Source organism: Mus musculus, chromosome 18 (genome assembly GCF_000001635.26).
Source record: "Mus musculus strain C57BL/6J chromosome 18, GRCm38.p6 C57BL/6J".
Taxonomy (NCBI): Eukaryota; Metazoa; Chordata; class Mammalia; order Rodentia; family Muridae; genus Mus; species Mus musculus.
Genome location: NC_000084.6, coordinates 78481466 through 78501585, shown reverse-complemented (window position 1 = coordinate 78501585; position 20120 = coordinate 78481466). Strand labels below are relative to the sequence as shown.

Sequence of the window (20120 nt, the reverse complement as noted above, 5' to 3'; positions counted from 1 at the left end):
GGCAGCAAAGCCAAACTCTGAGCTGAGGCAGGACAGTTTCTAAGTCTAGTCTCCTAACCATCATAATCTTCTCCTGCTCTTGTCCCTAGGGATTCCGAAGTAGAGGTGAATTCAAAACCAATAAGCTCTAAAAACTGCCCAAATATTTGGTACTGTCACCACACCTTCAGATTTGATGCATTTGAAATACTTAGAAACCTGAATGGGCGCTATAATGTACACCGGTAGTTTTAGCCACCAAGAAGGCTAAGGCAAGAGAATTGTTTAAATCCAGGCGTTCAAGACCAGCCTGAGCAGAATAATGAGATCTTAGCTCAGAAACGTAACTAAGAACTCCTTACACAGTTCTGATGTTCATACATATTCCTGTTGCCTGCTCTCGGTAGCTGCTTCAGTTCCTGATGAGCTATCTCCAAAGAAAGGACACAGCCAATGTAGTATGTATAGGATGAATCTGGTAATTTTGTGGCTTAGCAGCTGAAGAAAGCCAAGAACACTGAGGTGGGAAGAGAATGGCAAGTTCTATGGAAGGCCAGACCCTGCAGAAGGAATGCTGAGTCAGAGCAGGGGAGACATGAAGTAAGCCATAGACTCCAGAGTCTATCCAGACAATAACAGATACCTGTAAGTCACAAGGCTGAGCATGCGAGAGACTTGTAACTCTCTGTGGCCCTCTATGAGATGTAAGGAATCAACAAGCCCAAATGAGATGATCTTTTGGAAGCAGGCACAGCTGAAGGTCCCATGATGGTAGTTGTCTGGCTTGCTGGATAGACCTTTACAGAAAACTGCCAGCCTGGTTGAGTTCCATATTTGGGGGTTGAGTTCCAATTCTTGTTCTGTCACTGACAAGCTGAGTGGCTATAGGCAAATTTCTTCCATTTTCTGTACATGGGTTTGTTTCCAAAATGAAAAATAAGGATAGGATTTTTGTTGTTGAATGAGGAATTATATGTATAACAATCTTTTCTCTCTGCTGAGCAGTACATAGTAATTCTTATTTTTGTTGATAGGAAAGCGAAATGTGGTATATAAGCACTATGAGAGACCATAAGATTTCAAGATTTTTCCTCTTCTAAAGAACTCTAATATCTCTGATCCTCCTACAGGCTACCTTCAGTAGAGAAAAACAAAATAACAACAACAAAGAAAAACAGAATAAAAAAAAAAAAGAACCCTCTGCTTTTTCCAAATGACAGCAGATTGATTTTCAATGAAAATGATGCTAATTGCTGGGTATTGACCCAAGATGAATTTCTCTTTGATGAACTATACGCTGCTTTTCTGAAAACCTAGCCAGATCATCTAAATACCAGGAAGTGTGGGGTAATGCAGCAAATTGGGGGGAAATGTGTATCAGAAAAATTATTGCTACAAAAATATTTTCAGTAAGTTTGTTCCCTTCATAAACAGTGCGAATGGAACGCCTGCGCAATCAGCCGAGAGCCCGCTCTTCGCTGTGAGCTAATTGCCCGTCTGGTTAGCGCAGAATTTAATTTGTGCTATTGTGCAGGCAAGGCTGAGAGCGTGAAATAAACAATGTGTGTTAATTTCACGTTTTCCAATCTACTTAGCCAAAGAGAGAGCTTGGGCTCCTCTCAGACCTCAGCCTACCCCCTCCCAGAGCATCTCCTCCTGGATCCTGGATCCTGGATCCTGGACACTAGTCGTGGAATGTGTGCTGATTCAGACTCGAGATATTTGTTCCAAAACTGAGGGTTCAGAATAGCGACTGGCCCACACAGCACTGCTGACCAAGGGGACATGAGGTGAATCCTACCCACCCTGTGTCTGAGATCATTCTTCCAGTGGACACCTGCTTTCCTTTTGGACTCCCGTTACTTGGGAGTGGCTTTCACCGGGGCCAATAGAGAGCTTTCTGGCTGTCATCCACATTGAGGGTGCTCTTTGTGTAAGGGGTAGATCAGGAAGACAGAAATGGTGCTCACTTGTAAGAAGAGCTTTCAGAAAGATTGGGTCTCCATTCGCTCCCCACATTTGGCAATCCGAGAACTCCCAGGTAGCAGAGGCACTGGTAGCACTGGGAGGAGCTCCTCTTACAGTCTTCCTTAGGGCTGGATGGAAGGAAAACTCTTAAGAGTCACCTGCTTAGGGTCACAAGGGCAATCATCAGTTTGCCCTAAAGACCCCACTCCCCTGTAGTACTCTCCCCTGTGGTACACTCCCCTGTGGTACTCTCCCCTGTGGTACTCTCCCCTGTGGTACTCTCCCCTGTGGTACTCTCCCCTGTGGTACTCTCCCCTGTGGTACTCTCCCCTGTGGTACTCTCCCCTGTGGTACTCTCCCCTGTGGTACACTCCCCTGTGGTACTCTCCCCTGTGGTACTCTCCCCTGTGGTACTCTCCCCTGTGGTACTCTCCCCTGTGGTACACTCCCCTGTGGTACTCTCCCCTGTAGTACTCTCCCCTGTAGTACTAATGCCTTTTCAATAGCTAACTTGTCAGCAGAAACCTGAATCTGACTGTCTGCATTCAAATTCTCAATTTAGACAGGTAATATTTTGCAAGCTACTTATTCTTCTCTGTTCCTGTTTCTGCACCTGTAAAATGGGATAAATGGCATAAAGCCCAAAGATTACTGAATTAAAGCAAATAAACTCAGATTCTACACCTGGAATATGTACGTTTTCTGTGAGCACTAGCTGTGATTACCATTATTATTAGGATAGTCTAAATGTCTAATTTATTCTTATCATATAATTGTGTGTGTGTGTGTGTGTGTTTGTGTGTGTGTGTGTGTTTGTGAGTGTGTGTGTGTGTGTTTGTGTGTGTGTGTGTGTGTGTGTGTGTGTGGTGTGTGTGTGTGTGTGTGTGTGTGTGTGTGGTGTGTGTGTGTGTGTGTGTGTGTGTGTGTGGTGTGTGTGTGTGTGTGTGTGTGTGTGTGGTGTGTGTGTGTGTGTGTGTGTGTGTGTATGTGGTGTGTGTGTGTCTGTGTGTCTGTGTGTGTGGTGTGTGTGTGTGTGTGTGTGTGTGTGTGTGTGTTTGGGGGGCGGGGACTCCTGTTGCTCAAGAAAGGGGATACTGTCTTCTCCCTCCCCCACTGACTTAATTATTTTTCAACAATTCTGTATCATTGCAAAGCTGGAGAGAAAATTTCCAGAAGTTCTCTTTTACTTGAAACAAAACTAAAAGCAAAGGCCGATCTAAATGGGATGATGCCTATCCCTGCAGTAGCAGGAAGCCTGCCTGAGTTGTCTGTTTCCCCTGTGACCAGCTCAGACCTGATACCTGGTGCATGCTGAATGTGTTCTGACTCAATGCCTGACTCAGAGAACACAGGAGGTCTTCAAGGCCTCGTAGGCCAAAGAAGCAAGTGAAAAGAAATCTCTCAGCCTTTTGATCATAGAATGACTAGAACCTTGTTTTTAGAGATAAGGTGTGCTCAGGGTAGTTTGGCCGTAGATGCCATTTCTTTTAGAGAAAGAGCAAAGTAGGTCATATCAGTATGTGACAACATACCTGTTATAATATATTATGCAACCACCTTACCCTGAACCAGGGAAACTGTTCTATGTGTTTTCAGTAAGACATCTGTAAACATTAGGCAAGTCCTAGTTAAGATTCTAGACCCAATGTACAGAGACGTTCCTATCCTCAGAGAAGCCATAATCCCCCAAAGAATGACCATGCCCATTATCAATCAACTTGCTGTTGAAATGTTGTCCTGCAGTTTGCAGTGCCCTCTTTTTAAAGCTTAGAGTATTGACCAGGACGTTCAAGGGTAATGAAGGATTGAAGGATTTTTTTTTTCCAAGATCATATAGCTGGAATCTGACCTTATGTCTTGATTTGAGAGTCTCTCTTCTCTCTACTATGTAGATCTATCCTTCTATGAAATAAGGGATATTTGTTGTCCTGATAACCTCTAATTCATTCCCTCTTGACAATGACATGGGAAAAAAAAAGAGAAATATATTCTATGAGGTACTAGGTGGGGATGTGTACGCTGTAGATAGAAGAAACAAAAGTGCTTCTCCACTGTTGCATTGTCTGTTTGAAACTTGGAATCTAGAGGAAAGTAATAGTGCTACCGGCAGAATAGCTATTACACGTAAGAGTTATAAGCGGGAGTCCAGAGATGAGTGCAACCCTGTGCCGTGTGGTACATCACAAGCCCCAGGAGAAATAATATGAATGTCCACGGTGGGGCGTAGGTACGTGTGACAGCTACTGACTGAGTTGCATGGAGTAGATGTGGCTTCGAATTTGAGAAGTGACCCAACTCTGCTAAGGGTGGGCTGGGATTGAGCACCCAATAATAAAAGCAAGTAAAAGATGAGCCAGCAGCACGTTTACTGACATCTAACAGCTTGAGAGGCTTTATATACACTGCTGACGGTGGGAGGACTCAGGGGAAGAAGAGAAACCTGTAGTGGTCTCAGGGAGGAGGAATTCAAGTGCGGGGAAGCCATGGGACAAAGGATTCTGGGTAGCAGGGGGCTCAAGATCAAAGGAAGCAAGAGAGGAACCACACTGTAAAACTTGCCTACAGGTGCAGACTAATTATTGGAGAGGTCATTTGCTTTGATGACAGGTCAACAGTGACATCCGAGAAGAGGGAAATTTGTTGTTTAGTGCCCTGCAGAAGGAAGGGGTTATAGGAAGGGGCACTATGACGTCATAGCTATCAGAATTTTCTCCATAGTCATAACCATGAATAGAATTGTCCCAAGGATTAGCAGAGTCACCCACGCCATGGGAAGAATCAATCACGGGCACACCACGGGCAGAATCGCACGAAGTAACCATAAAAATCACAATGACCGTCAAACTCGCCTTTGCTTTCACTTTAGATTCCCCAAATTTCCCCATTCTCCAAACCATCAAGGCCACAAAAGAGACCCAGCAGTGGCTACTAATCTCTGCATACTCTTTCTTCCCAGTGCCCAGCTCTACAGAAATCCCAATGAAGGAGAGCTCGCCCACACGTAGGCCGTGAAGGAAACAGAGGTTTTCTCCTGAAGCAGCCACTTCTCTGATTACTGGTGCCAAAGCTGAGACACAAAGGTTAAGGAATCTATATGCAGGCACAACTGATCCGAAAGTCTGAGCTCTGAGCCACCGCATTTTAGTACTGCTTCTAACACTGGCGGCTGATGGCATGCACTCTTCTCTGCCTTAGATGATCATTTTCTTTGCTTGGATCTGTCCAAATATAAAGGACCATAAGATATACAGAGATCCGGATAGCTAGAGCATTAAACGAGATGGTTAGAACTCAGGGCACATGTAGACACTGTATCATAAAGGAAGGGGGGTAATTACTGAGCATGTAGTATTTTTTAAGCATGTTACTAATACCATGAAGACATCAAAAAAGAGCACCATCTCTCTAGCCCATGTGTGAGTTAGTTCTTAAGCAAGTATATTTTACAGAGTAAAACATTCAGAAAAAAAAATCCTATATGCTATGAGAGAGAATAACAGGGGTACCTATTATAGACAGGAAGGTCAGAGAAAGCCCTTCAAGGTGTCATTATAGCTGAGATTTCAGAGATGAGCAGGGTCTAGCTACATGTAAGGAGGGTGAAACCTAGGGAGGGAAGATTTCTCGTCAGAGCCCTACAACAGGAAGAAATGGGGACTTAGAGAAACACACACCTAGCCAAGGGAGCCAGCTGGACTTCCTGTTTGGGAAGGGAGGGTTCTGGAGCCTCTGTGACCCACCCTCTGAATGCCCTGGGCTGAGCAGATGGCTCCCCTTCTGCCTCCACCCCTGGTTTATTGTTAATGGCTTTATCCTCAGCTGCAGTGTGAGCTGTCTCTTGCTTTGCCCATTTTCTCCTTTTGATCATGGTGGGGGCTCCTGGACCACATGGGCAGTATGGCTCTGGTTCATCTCCTTGCCTAAGCCCCAGGTCCAGAATGGCTTTCATTTGGGTCTCCTCCTCCCCAGCCTCCAACGGAGCTAGGACCTGGGAAAGACTAAATTGTATACATTATTTCCTTTTTGATTAGGTGAATAAGTAACTTGATTGAGACGCATCTCTTTAGAGGGCGCTGCTGGCAGACTTCCAGGAATGGGAGGCAGCTGGCTCTGAACACAGAGGGGACAGCAACAAAGGCCTCCGGGACAGACACATGGCTGAGAGGCTTGGGATCTAGCCCAGCAGACTCTGGAGGACACTGGCCAGAAACACGGAGGGAAGGATCTTTCTCCCTTTTCTGGCTGTGAGAGAGAAGGCTGAGGTTGGGGAGTCTTTCTCAGAGCTGGATCTGAACTCCACTGTTCCAGCTCTCGTCCTCCAGTGGGACAAGCTTCACCTGGAAGGAACTGACCTAGGCGCAAGGAAACTGACAAGTACTGTAAGGCCCAAGTGAGAGGTTGTTAGGGATAAATAGTTCTCTAATGCAATACCTGTCATTTAAAGAAATGCATTTGAAAATAGTTCCACATGTCATGCATTTGCTGCCCTTTATTCCAGACTCCTCTTCCTCACCCCAAATTTAATATGTAAATCTTAGCATGACTCTTTACATTTTGCTAAGAATTATACCCCTGACCACTACCACAGCTGGCCACAGTGGCCCCCTCCCTACTCAGATTCTGCCAATAATGACCCAGGATACTCTCCAGCATGGGACAATTTCAGTGCATGCAGAAAGGATCCTGAGGGATCCTGAGTGATTCACATACGAGCCCCACACCGAGCCTCTAAACGTGAGAATCCTTACTCTGGAGGTATGTGGCGTAAGTTATTTCCTGCCTCTTCATGTAAAAGTCAAGATTTAAGACATCTGGAATGGGCCTTTCAGTAAACAGTCCTTTCACTCTTTGCTTGATGGTTACTGATCTGTAACTAAAGAACTATTCCTTTGAGTTAAGTTATGATGAATGGCTTCAGGGTTCAAACATCCCTAAGAAGGAAAACATTTTAATCCAATTTGTCATTAACCCTTTGTTTGGGTAGAAAGTGGCTCACAACTACCCCTTGGGAATAATCTATGGAGGCTAAAGAGAAGAAGAGGAGGCGAGATGCGGACATGAAACCATCGGATGTCATTTATGTGTCATATTCTAGTCCCAGGGGATCCCTGGAGCTATCACATACGGCTTCCTATTGAGCTTCAATTCCTCAAAGTTCTTTACCGATCTAACAGCTTCCTATGCCTGAATAGGGAATCAGGGGGGTGAAACTGTGCTTGGAAAGCACCATCCAGGAGAACCTCCTAGAGAGTTGCTTCTGAGTATCTGGAATTGTTGGGTAGAAGGAAGGTTAGCAGAGTCCATTGATGGCTCCAGTCCATGGGATTTAGCTTCCTGACTCCTAGGCAGAAGCTGTGTTTAGGTCCTCCCTGGGTAGGGATGTTATTTTTCTTTTTCCGGTGATGAAAAAAGAAAATCTATGGCATCAGAGGAACCAGGATCATCACCCTTTTCTCCATCAACCTGATGCCTAGCCTGTATCAGACACCTAGGAAGTATCCAGTAACTACTAATGAGTAAAGGAATAAGTCATCTAGCTTCTGAAGACCAATTCTTGCCTGGGTAGACGTTTCCTTGTCTCCTGTAATTCAGCAAACATCTTCAGTGTCCTGTCCCTCGGATAGAACACTTAATCTGTAGTTCCCATAGCTCATGATGGCACTGTACTCTGCTCACTTCAATCACTGTACTGGGACATTATTGCAGATCAATTATCAAGAAAGATAACTTGTTTTTGGTTTTTTTTTTTTTTTAGCAGTTTCTGTTTTCACCTCTACTGTAGTAGAAATAGTATCAGCATTATCAACAACTAATGATGATTTTTTTTTTCTATTAGTGATTTGGGGGAATAAAAGCTTACCTTACTGTAGTGTGTAAGAGTTAGGTGGCCAAACTCTTCATTAAATGTGCATGACACCTCAGGCAGATTCACTGAAGTTACCTTAGTGTTCCTGTTTTATAATTATGGCAAAAGTATTTAAATTGCTCCAACAAGTACAGACCTTTGAATGTTTGCAAAGCATCATATGTTTTATCTTGTTTCTTGGCACCGCAGCATAATTAGTGTAGTGAAATCACTCTGAAGGACTCTGAACTGGATGATGTCTGATCCTTGGCATTTGCAAAGGCTTGAGTTCAAAGTTTTGCACCCTTTGACCTCTGTGCAGGATGGCTGCTTGAAGGTGGAGCCAAAGATTTTCATGTACCATAATCAGATGAATCATAAAACACAAAGTCATCTACATAGGGTGATAGGAAAGAAAAAAAAGCCAAGGGGATTCACTCATCCTTCAAAAATTAGACTGCCTGAGGGGACAGTCTCTAACACTCGTGGTGGTCGATGTTTGAGTTGTGTAATTTTGACAGAAACATCTTCTTTGTCCCCCTAAGTCACTGATCAAGGGTGCTGAGCCCTTTGCATTTAACAGGCTGACTTTGCTATGTTAGTTGGAGTCTGGGTGCTAGACCTTTTAATTCTGAAAGGAATTACATGAGGGTGAAGTTTTGACTTTTAGTTGGGTCCTAATGAGGGAATGCAGCTTAAGGTCTTTTGGCTGCCATGTTTCATGGATTTCCATCATAATATATGATGACAAAGCTGGTTTATTCCACTACTTTTGAAACATGAGGCTTACAGAGGTACAGCAACTGGCCCAGGGAGTCCCAAAAAAAATTCATTAGCAAGATATATGGCTACATCACTCACTCCCTGCTGCTTTCCCATCTGAAAGTGCCTTTGAACTTTTGACGACAGCATCTGAATACAAGTTGCATCACCAGTTTCTTGGGCTCGAACTGAGTGGAAAGCCTATGATTTCATATGGAAAGAATTCTGGGCAAGAAGACAGTGAACCAAGGTTCTAATTGCAGCCCTTGTGAGAGAATTGCTTCCACATTCTGGCCTGTTTCCTAATGTTTACTTCAGAGGCTTGGTTGGGGAAAGTTCTATCTGCTCCAAGGACCAACTATATCCAAATCACCTGGGTCTGTGCCTATTTAGGCATATCCTTAGACTTTCTGAAGACTTTTTGAATCAGAGTATGATGACATGGGCTGAGGAAACCACTATAAGAGACAAGCTCGCCCACCAGGGGATGGTTGTATGTTCCAAAGTGCAACAACCACAACCAGAGAGTAAGGTTGACTGCTGCACAGGGATATCGTTTACCACCCTCCATGGTTACGAATATAATTAATAAAAAGTACACAGCGACCAACCACTAGGAACAGAATCTCAGGTTCACCGCCTGTGTTTTTCATCAGTCACCTAATGAGGATGCATTTTAATCCATTCTACCGGGCACTGTAGTTGTTAACTCATGCTAAACTTTCCTTGAGTCAGAAGTCCCTAATAGTGGACAGAGAAGAGAATAAAGTCTTTTGCTTCTGTATGAGGGGAGAGGTAGTGGAGAGGTAGGGAGGGAGGAGAGAGAGAGAGAGAGAGAGAGAGAGAGAGAGAGAGAGAGAGAGAGAGAGAGAGAGAGAGAGAATAAACAGCAATCCTAGAATTATCCTCCAGCATTGCTCTATTATAGAGAAGAGCTGACACAGCAAAGTCCGAGGGAATGCTGTGTGTCTGCAGTGTGCTAATCACAGAGGCAGGCAGGCTAAATGCAAAGAGAACATTTGCACAAACAGCACCTGTACTGAGCACTCATGTGCTATTTTTAGCTCTTCTGTGAAGAGCAAAGGGACGTTTGGAAAGTCTCCCGGGGGAGGGGGGTGCAATTGGTAAGAAGATGTGGCTGTGAGGATACAGACCATATGTCTGGCTGTAATGCCCTATCAACCGAGTCATTACAGCCTTGAAGAGTCCTTTATTTGGGATTTGTTTTGGTGTTGGTTGAGGAAAGAGTGCTCACATAGGGATGCGGGAACTGGGCACTAAACAAAGTGGTTCTTAGCAGTCAGTGAAATGTTCCACTGAAGAGCACATACTTAAAAGTTTACAGGATTTTGATTGTAGAAAACAGAAGTAAGATTTGTTCCTTGGGGCTTATTTTTGAGAGCCTAAACTAGAAATAAATGACAATATTTTTATTTCCTCTATTCTCTCCATAATGTCCTAGTCAGGAATGTCACCGTCACATTCACGGGTACAGTAAATCCTATGTGTTAGTGTTGGATATGTGTTGTTGGGTTAGAATGGTTACAGCCTTAGTTTCAAGAAAGGAATAAGCTGAAGTCTTTAGGAAAAGCTCTTAATGGTAGGTCCGTAGACAAGTCGCTAAGGGCATTGACTCATCACACACTCAGGAAAAAAAAAAAAAAGTGGTTTCTGTAGCATGCTGATACCTGGAGTTTTTCATCAAAATTAGCACAATCAATTTTATAAATGTTACAATGTCTTAGTTAGGATTTCCATTGCTGTGATGAGACACCATGTCCAAGGTAATCTTATAAAGACAACATTTAATTGGGGCTAACTTATAGCTTCAGAGGTTCAGCCCATTATCATCAAGGCAGGGAGCATGACAGCATCCAGGCAGGCATGGTGCAGGAGGAGCTGAGAGTTCTACATCTTGTTCCAAAGGCAAACAAGAGAAGACTGTCTGTCTCCCAGGTACCTAGGAGGGTCTCAAAGCCTTCCCGCACAGTGACACACTTCTTCCAACAAGGCCACACCCACTCCAACAAGGCCACACCTCCTAATAGTACCACTCCCTGAGCCAAGCATATTCAAATCATCATATACAATTTGATCTTTCAGCTAGATTCATAATACATCAAGCCATTTTCTGATCTATGCACCTAGCAACTAGGAAGTTGTTATTGTTGCTGCTGCTGCTGCTGCTGCTACCACCGATCCTCCGCTCCTCTTCTTCCTCTTCCTCCTCCTCCTCCTCTTCCTCCTCCACCCCCTCTTTCTCTCCCCCTTCTTGTTTGCCACACAAGGAATGTTGGCTTGAATTGTAATTGCATATCTAGACAATCACATATAAGCAAGAGTTCTTTCCACTGGTCTAATTTCCCCGGCTCTCTCTATAGACAATAACCACTAAACCTGCTTATGTCACTGCCAGGTTTCTGAATTGTATCAGAGAACCTGTGGCTTTTAGAATTACCAGCGTGGTGGCACACATCTTTAATCCCAGTACTAGGGAGGCAGAGGCAGGCAGATTTCTGACTTCGAGGCCAGCCTGGTCTACAAAGTGAGTTCCAGGATAGCCAGGGCTATACAGAGAAACCCTGTCTCAAAAAACCAAACCAAACCAAACCAAACCAACCAAACAACAACAACAACAAAGAATTAGAAGAATCTTCAGTGCCTTCTCCCATACCAGTTTTGTCTACTAGGTCTCTCCCCTGTGTCAAACACCATCCTTTAGGGTCTCGATCTCAGCCAGCTGCTATATTCCTTCTTACTATGCTTGCCCATAAAGATTTAATAAGTTTCATCAGGGCAAAGAGAAGAGGTGAGGGAACGGAGATTAATCACTGCAGCCTAAACCCATCCACTTTTCCCTCTCTGCTTCTGGCTGTTGTGGCTCTTCTGAATTCTGCTTTTTATTAGCTTGAACCCTGTACAATTTTCATTTTTTGTGGATCTAAACAGTCAAGTATTATCAACTTAATAAGGTTCAACCTAACAGCCTTGCATTGATGCACCCTGCAGCTTGAAATGCACTGTAGCACCCCAGTTCTATCTTTGCAGCTACCCACGTTAATTAAAGTTCTTGTTTCAGTGGGCTAGTTTGCCTAGGCTAGTCCAAATGCCACAGTTGTAGTTTGACCCCTGTGCTCAACCACCACCACCCAAAATGCACTGTGGTTTTTGAAGCCTTGGCACTAGTAAACACTGAGAAGCAATGGGCTTTTCTCTCATTCAGTAGCTCATTCAGAGATGGGTGTTGCCTTAAACACTGTGTAACCGTCATGCACTGCTCAGGGGGGTGGGGGTGGGGAATCACGCTTAATAGTGATGGCAAAAGGGCAAATGAGAAAAATGGAGCACAGTGCAATTTGAAAGCAGGAGACACTGCGTTTAGCGGGTTAGCGGGTATATTTCTTTTGACTAAGGTAGGCATCTCTCCCAAACGTTTGAGATGCTCAATAAATAGCTGGTGGATCCAAAAACGTCATTTTTAAGGATCTGAGCAGAGGAACCATTGTGGAGACAGGATGTCCTATCTCTAGTCTATTTCCAAGCTACATCTCAGAAAAAGATAGGGAGCCCTTGGTGCAAAACGAACTCCAATCCAAGGCTTTCTGGTCTTTCCGATCTGTGCACTAGGTCTCCAACAATCATATTAATGCAAGGTTTGCATTTCTAAGTTCCTCATTCTTTGTTCCTTTCCTACGGAGTCTAAAAGTGACCAAAATGAGAATTTGGGAAAGCTGGAACCTTTGCTCTCCATCCTGGCTTCACCTCATTATGTCACACCCTGCCAGCTTGTGCAGGGCACCAATCAGCTCCCCTTCCCTGAGGGCTGTTATCCCAAGAAATTCCAACAAGCCCTGGAACAAAGACTGGCAGAAAATAAAATTCCCTGTCTGGACTGAACATCGTAGAGATTAGCCAGCGAAGGTTGTGAAAGTTGTTTTGAAACGCTGCGAATATTTTATCTCCTGACCCTCACCTCCACGGCATTCCCTCTACCAAACCGCTTCACACAGCATCCTTACAAACGGAAGCGCGACCTTTAGATTGAGCCGTTCTCTGTCGCAATGCGCTGGAATATGTTTCAACATGGTAACTTGAGATCTATTTACTAAACTGTTTGGCACACTCAGCATGTCCTGGGGGAATTGTTGGCAGGACCTGCCGTGTGTTTTTCACTCCTCCGTGATGCATTACCAGACATAAGGTCATCTCAGTCTAGCAGAGATGGGTGCTGCACAGGGCTCATTACCTCGCAGCAAGCCAGCCAGATGAGGCCGTGGGATGTTTTCTCTTCATCATTCAAGCTTGAAAGGAAATTGTCAGCCTCCACTTGCTCTTGAAACAATGAAAATTTAGGTGACAGTGCTCTCATTAGCTCCGTGGAAATGAAGGATTCTAGGTAAAGACCTCCCTCCCCCACTCCCCAGGGTTCTTTGCAGCACACTAACAACTCTACCCCAACCCCCAACCCCCCAACCCCCAACCCCCAACCCCCAACCCTGATGCCAAACTTGTAACCACGCCAAAGCATTGGCCTTAGCCTTTGAGGAAGTGGGCAACACACTTCTTCAGGAAGAGATTTTTGGTGATAGAAAGATTCTGAGCTGGGAAAATGGGTACGATTGAGATGCACCCTGGCTCCTCTCTGCTAGAAATAGGTACACTTGCATACTGTTCGTTTATATCTTAAAAGCATTCATATTATCATCAAGCAAGGGTTTCATTAGGCTGGTAAGTCCTCTCCCCGGGAGAAATGCAAGCAAAAGCATCAAATCTTACACTGGCAATGCATCTTCTAATCTAGAAAAGCTTGGTGAGTATTTGGTGAACCAAATGGATAACACACAGAGTTAAGGAAGAGCAGGTACTTTCTCACGTTTGTATAGCACTCTATTCTATGACGCACACATGCATTTCTCACTTGGCCCTGGAACAGCCACGTTTAATTGTCAGATCAGTATTTGGGCTCTGAGGTTTCTAGTTTTGTTGATGTTTGTTTTGTTTAATAGTTTTTTCACATGGCAGTCAATATCAGATACTACTGAAGGATTCATTAAATGTCTAGAAACACCATGCCTTTTATTGAAAAACACATCCCCGAGTGTTAAAATTTCAGAAAAAATTAGTGATTCAAATGAGTGTTTTAGTCTTTGCATTTTATAAGAGTTTAAAAGCCATAGGGCTAAAAAGTCATCTACTCTGCAATCCTGGCGAGTGGAGGCTGGATAGGACCATGCAGGGCTTTATGAAGGGAACTGGCTTTGAAACCTAGGGGCCCGGCTATCCTCTAAGACCTTGTTACATTTCCTACTGCATCCCATGTATATAAGATCCTATCCAGTAATTAGCGCTTTGACTGTGGCTTAAATATATTTGTAGAAAATGCTGAAGGTGATTCAGTATCTATCTGCACTGTTCTAGGTTGAAGTTGATGTTTAAACGTGGCGGGACTGACCAGAGCAACATGTGATGACTGGGCCAGGCAAGCCCCAAAGCCTCCTGATACATAGGGGGCTTTGATGCTTCCTCACCATTTACTTTTTAAGAAAAAGAAACTCAAGATTGTGCCATTGATTTTAAATCCATATTTTACTTCCTTTTAGTCAGAAGGGAAGATAATGATGAGAGGTGCTCTATCTAAAACTGAATGAAAGTCTCCAGATATCAGACATTGGCTCTAGGCAATAACTCAAATACAGGCTTCTCCCAATCTCAAGATTTGGCTCAGATGCTCAGCAGTGATCCCCTACTTCTCTTGCAGATATCTCCTTGTTTGTTGTTTGGGACACTGGGATTGAACCTGTGGCCTTGAACATAGTAAACGTATGCTCTGTTTAGACAGGATCCTGTAGAGGATCAGAACTGATAAAACACACACACACACACACACACACACACACACACACACACACACACGGCCAGTTCCAGGAACGTCCTACACCAGTCCCTGGCCAGGGTTCCAGAAGCTCCATGAAGATCTCATATCTGAGTGATTTGCCAGTTTGGATGTCAGCGAAGGTTTTTGCATGGGAATAGAGGTAGAAGCATGACTGTGGAGCTCTGGCTTTCCTTCCAGGAGGCAGTGAGTGCCTGGAACAGCAGAGCTTAGTTTCTCTCTTTCTGCCTAGACTTATCTCTTTTGATCCAGTGACACCCGTATTTAATAGACTTGGTGGTCGTTCCGTCTCTAAGAGAACGAATGTGGGATTGCTCATTTCTCTTCTTAATAGAACAGATTCTATCTAACATTCCCTTGATTTGAGTATAGCTCTAACACCACAGTTTTCTATTTTAAGCTTTTTGACCTACTTGGTGGCAGCCATAATGTGATTAATGCATTTCTCTACTTCCAAAGAATGTCCATTTGGCTTTACTTTTCTATTTAATTGGATCTGAAATACAGCCCAGATTTTTTATTATTATTATTATTATGGTGAAATATACATAACAAAATTTACCTCTCTAACCATTTTAAAAGCTACAAATCTGTGGCAATAAGTTCATTCATGATATTGTACAACCATCACCGATACCTGCCGCCACAATTTTTATTTTACCAAATAGAAGTCAGTGAATAGCTGCCATTCCCACCTTCTTCCATTTCCTTCTCCGCTGCCCACCAGCAGCCCCTATTGGGCTTTCTGGTTCTGTGAGTCTGACTTTTTCAGATCCATGAAATAAGTACAATTATACAATGCTTGTTCTTTTGCGTCTGGCGTAAGGTCCACTGGCATTTTTCTGTTTATGTCATAGCCTGGCCACTTTTGTCTTGTCACTGTTGGGATGTGATGTCGTGGTGTAGAGTGAAGGAGATAACAGGGATCAATGAGTTTACAGGGAGGAGGCTTTGGGAACTATGGGAATATTAGGCGCACAGCTTTTCAGAACTAAAACCAGCACTCTACTGGACAGACACCATGTTTATATATACATAGCTGAAGATAAAGATTGTGTCAAAGTTCTACAGCTGTAGTCTCTAACACTGTCTTGATGAGGAGGAAAACCTGGAAATTTAAAAGGGTGTAGCTGCATCAGATGCCCTCTTTTCTGATACAGGGGTCATCAAACTCTTTCTTTCCTGTCATCAGTTTCCCGTCTTCCCAGGCATGGCTGGTTGCTTCTTAACTCCTCATCTCTCCATGGAAACATCTGCCTTTGCTTTCTCATGCTGTTTGTCTGCCTAGCAGGAAGGGTGTGTGGCCATGGAGACTTCAGGAAGAGCAGCCTAGGGGACGCAGCTTGTGGCCAGTGTGTGAGCCGACTTTGTCATCTCCCAGCCTGTGCAAGCCCTCCATCCTGCTATTGCTAAACATCAACCCTAGGGCCAGAGGAAAGAATGAAGGAAGCCGTGAATGGCTGCAGGGATGAAAGCATCATGCTCACCAGGAGCTTATGGGCTGTTGCAGCTGCTCTCGGGCTAACAGGGCATTGAGATTTGTAAAGTCCTGGTACCTCCTTTAGGGACCAAGTAAAGTTTCTGAACAGGTACTTGGGCAGCACGAAGTTGGAAGCATAACAAAAGTATTAAACCTATGATCGGGCTGAGAGGGGAAAAAAATCCCCCTTGAAACTCCTAACTTGTGGATTTCATGTTACATAAGAACACTTAACATTACGGATGGGAGCTACTAAGAACTGGTGGAAAATTGGGGGAGGGGCCAAATGATTTTTTTATGGAAAGCAAAGGAATTATGAAAAGCACATGGCAAGCCTTGTTATTTCTTCTTATAATATGTTCCAAACCCAAACAAACTCAAAAAAAAAAAAAAAAAAAAAGTACACGCTCAAACCTTAAACCATTTTGCAAATCCCACCCTAGATTTCACATTTCTCCAGTGAGGCTCGCATTCCTTTATTCGGATTCCAAAAGTAGAGATAATTTGTTCCAGATGTTTCCCAAGTCGACCAGAAGAAGGGCCTAATGATTTTTCCAGAGCTGGGGAAACTGTGAAATCCTCAGTACTCTAATGGAGCATTCAGAGAGAAAGGAAAAGCAAGCGAGGAGATGGGGGAGGGGGAGGGGGGAGGGAGGGTTGATGATCTATTTGTTTACATTGTTACAGCCATGGCTCCCGGACAAGGTCTGCGGAGGGAGGCATGTGGATTGCCAACGTCTTGTTTCCTTTGCCAAGGTAGCATTCACTTTGTTATGAAGCAGATTGTGTGGGGGAAAAAAGATGGCCGTATAATTATACATGTTGCAAGATGGGTGAGGGAGCCGATTTCAAAGAGACTTGACTTAGGGTCCCTGGGAAATGATGAGCAGGCATGTGCATCAGCTGCTGCACCCAAACCTCTGTCATAGGTCCCTCCTCCCTTGCCAATGTTCACAAAGTCATCAGTTTATGTATTATTATTCCCTCTGCTAAAGGCCTAGGCTTCATCCCAATGATGTTTCCACTAAGAAGAATGCTCACACTCTGGGCGCCAGAGCTGGAGAAGGACAACAGGGGCAGCCTCTAGGGATGGACAATGCTCATAGAACTGGCAGGAAAAGGGTCTTGAATTTTTTTCCAAATTCTTGCATTCGGCTTCTTCCAGGCTGAGACATTTACTGTGAGAGGCTATGTTCCTGCAGCCCTAGAAGTAGATCTTCCTCTTCTGTATAGCTCCCACAGTACTTGATCAACAATAAATGTCTATTTAGGTGGGGGAAAAAACATAGGCTAGGACATACAATATTCTTTAGCTAGTTATGTTTTCAGGCTGCTATTTAAAAACAACAACAACAAATTCAACTACGGAATAGTCATTTTAAAGCACAAGACAACATTGTCACTGATTATAGTAACCTACAATACACGTTAGTATTGTCGTCCTTACAATGCTCAGCCCTTATCAAAGTTATACTGTGAGCTGTATATAGTGGCAAGTGACTTACATGGTATAATAATTAGCTATGGCTGACAACCTGACACAAGCTAAAGCCACCTGGGAAGAGGGAACCTCAACTGAAAAATTGCAGAGATCCGTTTGGTCTGTGGCTACACCTGTGAGGCATTTTCTTCATTCCTAATTGTTTTAAGAGGGTTATCCCACTGTGGGCAGTACCATCCCTAGGCTGGTGAGCCTTGGCTATATAAGAAAGGTGACTGAGCAACCCAGGGGGAGCAAGCCAGCAAACAGCATTCCTCTATAGTCTGTTTCAGTTTCTGCCTTGGCTTCCTTGATGATAGACAGTAGCCTGTGAGCCAAATACAACTTTTTTCCTCCCTCAAGTAGCTTGTGGTCAGCATTTTGTCACACAGCAACAGGGAAGCAAAGAGGAACAGCCGTACGTAATGCTCCCTCATCTCGAAAGCAATTCTGCAAAGAGAAAAGTATGATCTCATGCTATGAATGAACAAACTGAGGTTCGAAGAATTGTCACTTTGGATTTCCGGGACCAAATGTGAGTCAGAGCAGCTCAGCTTATGAGTCTTAGTGCATGAGCTGAGATCGCTACACACATAGGGCTGGTACTAGTTTGTTCAGCGATGCCAGGAAGGCACATGCAAGATAGTGACTAAGTGTTTATGTTGTATTGAGACAGAGTTTGTTTTTCCATTTTAATCGTATTGCTAAACCTTATCTCCTGGACTTGGAATTATGAAATGGTTCACAGTCAAAAGATACATGTGCCCAAGAGTAATGAAATACTAACTTTGAGGCTGAAAGCATATGATCTTCTGGCTGGAGGCTGAAGAAATGTGTCTGTGTGTGTAGGAGAGATGATAACGCATGATTGGCTGTTGTGAGAAATATATAAAAGCCACCATCCCACACTAACTCCTGCTACTCTCTGACCCCATTGGTCTCAACGCCTCCATAGCTAGCCCCATGCATTGACAGCCCATCTCATGGTTCTCTGAAAGGGAGTTCCGAAATCTTTCCACCCAGCTCGCTAAGTTCCCACTGGTGGGTCATTGCCACACCAGCCCCACGCTTCCAAATTCCCATGGCCTTTTGGGGTGTACTTCTCGCAAACCCATGCTTTGCCTCCATACCTTTCTCCCTGGAACCCAATTGTATTGCCCCCATGAAGGAAAACACCCAACAAACTAAGTTCAGAATCAACAGGTAACTCAATTGCTACAACTAGCATCCTAATTTTGTAAGCTATTTATCCTAAATATAACTCCTCCGGTGCCAGATCCTGGCAAACCGCCATCTAATCCGGGTTTTTGTTTTTGTTTTGTTTTGTTTTGTTTTGTTTGGGGGGGGGACTCTTGTTAGCTACATATTGTTCACCAAGCTCTCCTCCTCCAAAAGCAAAACACCCTTTTCTGCCTCTCCTCTGCCCCTATGCAACATGGAAGTTCTGCCTACTCCTCGCTCAGTGATTGGTCCTCTGAAATCTTTATTCATTAAGGGAAGGTTCAGCTACAATTGGCAAGATCTACGTAGGGATGTCTATAAAATCTTAGCCATGGCTGCAGGCCCTGAGTGGTAGGGAGTGGTCTTTTGTAACTAAGGTACGATGCTCATTTCCCCCTAAGCAGAATACAGAAGCACACTACAGTCCTCAGGAATGACTACACTGACAACCTTTTCAAACTCTTTACTTAGATGTTCAAGTCTTTACTGTCCCAACAATAACCCCAGTTATCCCAGCCTTCCCACCCTGAAGGCCTTCCTATCATCATCCTCTCCTGCTGAAGGAAGAATTGACTTTGAAATAAGATCTCAGGTCAAGTCTATCATAGCCCCTTACTTGATAGCAAAGCTATCCCCAAGTCTCCATTTCCAAAGATAAACACTTAGCTTAATGCCTGCCTTGCTGAACTTCTGTCACTGTTATGAGGACACAATTACACACACCCAAATCCCAACCATAAAATGTTCCATGCACGGCAAGAAGTATATGGTCAAAAGGAATTATGGCGTATCTTAAATCCCAGGGGAACACGAGGAGATTTGTGATGTGCTGGCTGGTTTTACGTCAACTTGACACAGGCTGGAGTTATTTGAGACGAAAGAACCTCAATTGAGAAAATTTCCCATCCAGATTGGATTGTTGGCAAGCTAGTGATGCATTTTCTTGATTGACAATTGATGCAGGAGAGACCAGATCACTGTGGGTGGTGCTACCCCTGGACTGGTGGTCCTTCATGGTACAAGAAAGCAGATGGGGCACGGAGAGCAAACCAGTAAATGGATTGTAATATTTACTGGCAAATATTTCTGTGTCCAAAATCCCATGAAACCTGTATGCTATTCCTTTATCACTTGTCAATGCAGGTAAACTTTGAAAGTGCAACTAAAGATCATAACTCATTAACTGAACAGCCAGACGAAATAAGGTAAAAGAAGAAGACAAATTAATTTTCTTCTCCTCACTGGTGTTTCCTGTCTCTAGTGATACATCAGAGTTCATAGTTTTTTCAAGTCACTTTTAGGTTCTTTTGAAGAAACTTTTTTTACGTTTTCATACAAGTACATATTACATGTTAAGCATATTGGTCCTCCAGCACCCTTGGTCCCCTCTCTTCTCACTATTCTCCATTTCAGTTTGTCCCCTTTGCTCCCAGGACAGTTCCCCTTCTATCTTCCCATCATACATGTGTGCATGCATACATGACTTTATGCA

The 20120-nt window shown here is 43.9% G+C and overlaps 1 protein-coding gene across 3 annotated transcripts in view; it reads left to right on the top strand.

Annotated features, from left to right (window-relative positions):
- Positions 1–20120, top strand: part of Slc14a2 (solute carrier family 14 (urea transporter), member 2) — a 450807-nt gene that overhangs the window by 95365 nt on the left and 335322 nt on the right. The gene's annotated exons all lie outside the window — the stretch shown is intronic.